Genomic DNA, 5,661 nt, shown 5'->3' with positions numbered 1-5,661 from the left:
ACGTGTGCTCTTCCGATCTTTAAGGCTTGCTAATATCTGGTCCACGGAAGTGACTCTGGGATGCAGGATTCCTTCCTTGAGATATGCCAGATAGTCTAGTGCGTCAGCAGTGTCGCGCAATATGTTTTCCGCTAGTGCGCTAATTACTAAGAAATGTTTGGTCATGTCGATTCGACGGCCATACACTACGGTTCTGCCTTGCAGTTTTTCTAGAAGGTCGGTTAACGCTCCCTCGTTTTGATTTATTGTCTTTTCGAGTCGGTCTACATAAGTTATTGTAGAATTAATGACTTTTAATTGATGTTTCATAGCGTGTCGAATCACAGCATCTGAATCGCGGAGCATCGAGAGCTGTTCATTAATAAGCTTCTCGTCTTTCGCGTCCATGGTTCCGAATAATGCTTTGGCTACGGAACCTAATCCGTCGACCAGTCCGCGTCGCCTGTTCGTCGCCGCTTTGTAAACCGTGGTGAGTCTATTAAATAATACTTGTGTTCGCTCACATTCTTTGTTCATAACATTTCGGAAGTTTGTACATGTAACTATCTCTCCTCCGAGTAGGGAATCGCACGCTGTTCCGACCTTGTTGACCTCGTCTCTTAGTTGCTTTATCCTATTAGCTAGCGGTATCGTGTCCATCTTAATAATTAATTTCCAGTGTCCTTTAACGGGATGCATTTTTCCCGTCTTTTCGAAATAGATCCCCGGACTCGCGGTAAATTTTTCCAGGGAATACGGCGCGTCGGTGGGTAGGCCCATTATTTGTATAGCTGTTTCGCACGAATAATATTTTCTAAATCCCGATTGATGTTCTGATATAATATCATTACTATGTAAGTATTTTTCTATTTGTTCCTTTACAACTAACTCTAAAACCTTCTCATAAATTGGTAATATATTAATTGGTCAATATTCACTTGCTTTCTTTGGTTTTCCTATCTTAGGAATCGGTATTATCGTAGATATTTTCCATCCCTCTACATATACCATTTGTTAATGAATCATTTATTATCCTTGTTACGAACTGATAGTTTTATTTTTAACTTTAAAGTCCGTTTTTGGGTCAATACATTTAAGTATTTTACCCAGGGATTGAACAAGTTCGTGCAATTAATTTAATGGAAAATTATTAGAATATTTGTCGTAGAATTAGTTATTTAAAGATAAAATAATAATTTTAAATATTTAGAATTTGAATGTTATAAGATATTTAAACGAGAATTAAATTAATTTGATCAGATTAGGAATGTTGGATATTTAACTTAAAAAATTAATTTGGAGAATTTAACGGTTTAAATTAGACAATGAAGGATTTGAAATGAAATATTCAAATTAATTAATTCAACTTCGGAAAATAAGAAAAGGACGATTAAATAAACTTAAGAATATTGAGTTTGAAACCTGATCTTCAAAATTAAATTATATTAGATTCACTTTCTTAATGAAAAATTATTTAGGAATTAATAAGATCAGGATTCAAGCTCAAAGAAAAATGATATTTAAAATAAAATTTACATTTAATTAGCAGTTGTTCCGAATATACAAATATGAAATTCACTGATATAATCAAAGGTGATTATCAAGATTTGTTATTGATCAAAACTTGTCAGTGACGTTGAGATGTTGTAGATGTGATGAAATATTATTTTAAAATTAAGATAATTAACGCTGAGTTGGTGATTATATTGTATTGAGATGGTCTGGAATGGTCAAAGCTTAGACTAAGACTGACTTTTTCAGGTGACAAAAACCCTCGCGCGAGCTTCTCATCACTTCCTTATCACTTGCTAATTAAGAGGGGGAAGATTCTTTTCTATGTGAAATCAAAGCTTAAATCGATATTTATTTATGGTGACGGTCTGTGCCATCGCCTGTTATCGCTGTTTGAATACTTGCGGATTTAATTTCAAATCTTTATAGCTTAAATAGCTTTAAATTGTTCCCAACATTTATTTCAGATCATTAATTTAAGTTTTATAAAAGATTAAATTTAAAAAAATGTTTACTTGTAACATCCTCAACAATTCATCTTTTATCACTTGAAAACTTATTTTTAATATATCGCTAGATATTTTGTCATTTAATTGTTTCCTTTTTCTGTGGCAATTCCATAACAATTTTTCCTAATTTCTGTACATTTATCCATTCAAAATTTTTTTAATTATGCCTCTGCTTTCTATAACATAGATAGAGAGAGAGAGAGAGATTGATTGATTGATTGATTGATTGGTATTTATTAGCTGCCATATAGCTACACTTAGTACATAACTATAAAATAATACTTAATCTTATTTATCTATATCGCTTCTACTTTAATAATAAAAACTTATTGCACTAACTCCCCCTCATTGTTTCTAATGTATGGCACCAGCGCTCTCCTGAAGTTTTGCAGTTTTAGCTCCTTTTTAATTTCGTTCGGTAATTTATTATACATTTTGAACCCATTATATAATAACATTTTTTGCTCCTCTCTTGTCTTGCATCTGCTCACAAGTAAAGTACCTCTTTGTCTAGTTTGTACTCCTCCCTCGATTCCCACTAATTCTATTCTATTTTTTAGATAACCCGGACACTGTCCAATTACCATCTTGTGTATGAGAATACAAACATTGTATATAATTCTTTGCTTGACCGACATAAATTGCAATCCCTCCAACATATCTTTAATTCTTGCTCTAATATTGCATCGTAGTATAATTCTCATACCCTTATTTTGCAATTTTTGTAAGTATTGCATATTAGTATCACTCAAGCATAGCAAAACAGATGAACAATATTCAAATAACGGAGCAACTATCGCCTTATATACTACTGTTACACCGTGCGTGAGGTGTAACGGGGAAAGGATCGTAGTGACGATTGTTGATAATGATGCACACAGTTACACTGCTTAACACAATGACTTTATTTGTCGTGCTATCTTACGACTTGTTTACTCGCGTAGTACGCGCGCCGACAGCGTAACGTTATACGTAACGATTAGAATTGAACTCCGCAGTGGTCCGCTGGACAGCGGGTTTTATCCCGTCTCAAGTGGGCCACTGCACTGCTTAGCAGTTGCAATTGTTGCCTAATTGCAACTGTCGCAGTTTTTGGAGGACGTGCGTATTGAGATCGCCGGAGTCCTGCGTCAGCGTCCTCAATAATTATGGGTCACCGTTGCAACAGTGACCTGCTTATTAAGTGTCACATTGTAAGTAGCGCACTTACAACATCCCTCCCCCTTTTGAAAAAGAAAATGAGGGGGTCGAATTTTCTTATACACTGTACATTATATATTATATATTATAGTTTACGCAAAATTCTTATTTATTAACCGCGCGCTGCGTTTTAGGATGGACTTGGGCGTCTAGAGGTTCTTTCGCCTAAATTCGGTGTATCTGTCAGCAAGTCACTTTATTACTTTTAATTCGCTTACACACTATATATATTACAAGTATTATGGCGATGAAAATTATTATGCCGCTAGTGGTCATGGGGTAAATAAACTGTTTTTGCTGATAGAATAATTTATCGTTATTCTCCAAATCTTTGTGGATTTTATTCACTTGCTTAGTCAAATGATTTAATTCTTTCGAATTACCGATCTTTTCCAGTGTAACTTTCGCGGTTTCATTTGCGATATCCGAACTATCCCTCTTTAGAGTAATGTTGCCACTGGGTACAAATGTTTCTATTATGGTAGTTTGTAATCGCAGTTCCGATTCAATTATTTTATTCGAGGTTATCAATTTACAATTATTTTCTCATAATGTTACCTTGCCAGTGCCAACAATACTTTCTTTTCTATCCGGGTAGCCCTGACATTGCACCGTGGTTGCTTCTGCTGACGCGGCGGAATATAACCACGAGTCTTTTGTCCTTACCCATATGACACTACTGGCGGTTTAAAAAATAGTGTTACAATTTTTATGTTTTTCGCCTTTTGTGTACATCTGCACTTTGCACACGGATTCCGCGGAAATTCGATTTATAACATATTTTTGGTCGCATACATGCTCTGTATTTACGACGGCGCAGTTTTGTAATTCGCGTTTGCTTAAAACTATGTATGTATGCGTTTCCGCGTTTACGGTTATCCACGGATTCTTGACCTGTATTGCCGCGAAACTTTTATCGTGGTCGTGTACCGGCAGTGGTATTGCGTGGATTACATCGTATGCTGGCAGCGTTATTAACGGAAATCTTAAGATAGTAAAAATGTTCGTCAAGTCGCAATACGCTGTCATTGTCGCTATTTTTTCTATAGTTATCCAGTCTTCTCCCTGTAGACTGAACGGGAAATATAATCCCTGAGGTAGGTTCGTGGCAGCTTCCTTAAGGCTTGTCAATACTTGACTTACGGGGGTGACTCTGGGGTGTAAAATCCCTTCCTTGAGGTAGGCCAAGTAATCTAAGGTATCTGCGGTATCACGCAGTGTGTTTTCGGCCAACGCGCTTATTACCACAAAGTGTTCAACCATGTCTATTCGGCGGCCGTAAACTACAGTTCTGCCTTGTAGTTTTTTATAAAGGTCGGTCAGGGCTCCTTCGTTCTTGTTTATTGTCTTTTCAAGCCGGTCTACGTGGTTTATTGTAGCATTGACCACCTTCAGCTGATGTTTCATGGCGTGTCGAATTGCGGCGTTTGAATCATGAAGCAGTGCGAGTTGCTGGTTGATAAGCTTCTCGTCCTTTGCGTCCATGGTGCCGAATAATGTCTTTGTTATGGACCCTAGTCCGTCGACGAGTCCCCATCGTTTGTCCGTAGGCGCCTTGAAAACCGTGGTAAGTCTGTTGAATAGTTCTTGCGTGCGCTCGCATTCTTTATCCATGACCTGGCGGAAATTTACGCATGTTGCCAATTCGCCTAGTAGGGATTCACATGCCGATTTTAGTGATTTCTTCTTGTAATTGTTTTATCCTATCGGCTATCGGTTGGGTGTCCATTTTTATTACCAATTTCCAATGGCCCTTGACGGAATGCATTCTCCCCGTTTTCTCGAAATAGATTCCGGGACTGGAAGTGAATTGCTCCAAGGAATACGGTGCGTCTATTGGCTGTCACATTACGGAGCATGCCCATAAGGTCACCCTGTAATGGACGTTTTCCCTTTTAGAAGTTATTTCTAATCGGATTCTCCATTTCTCGTTTAATTTACCGAGAATCCCGAGGCGCTTATCTCGTGGACTTGAGGAGTCTGATTCGGGTAGGCGACGCGCGCATGTGTGTGTATAATTTAATGCGTAAAATTTTATCGTGCTCGTCCTTGTTAGGCACAATGCGGTGTCGTCTTTAGGCTGCACATTTTAATCGCGCCTTGTCGCGGCACCGTTTCACCTGCGAACTTATTGTTAGTTTTGTATCTTCCCCCCCTTCTCTCTCTTTTTTTTTTAGCTTGCGAAACTCTACCCTGGGTCAAATTAAACGACGCAGCTCTTTTTTTTTTATTTTGATTTCGGGCCGTGTAGAGAGGTAAGATTTATTTTTTTATTCAATCTGCTTGTGCACGATGAGGCACTTAGCCGCTTTTAAGAAAAATTTATTTAAGTGCGAGGGTGAGAAGGAGGATGACGGCGACGTATCCGACATGTGGGGTATACCCTTACCAGAGGTCGGTGATCGCGTACCCGTGGCGGAGGAAGATCTGAAGTCGATCTCCTCTCTGTCCACTGTAATGT

Source organism: Wasmannia auropunctata, unplaced genomic scaffold, assembly GCF_000956235.1.
Source record: "Wasmannia auropunctata unplaced genomic scaffold, wasmannia.A_1.0 LD336048.1, whole genome shotgun sequence".
Classification (NCBI taxonomy): domain Eukaryota; kingdom Metazoa; phylum Arthropoda; class Insecta; order Hymenoptera; family Formicidae; genus Wasmannia; species Wasmannia auropunctata.
Note: the sequence above shows the minus strand (reverse complement) of the source record.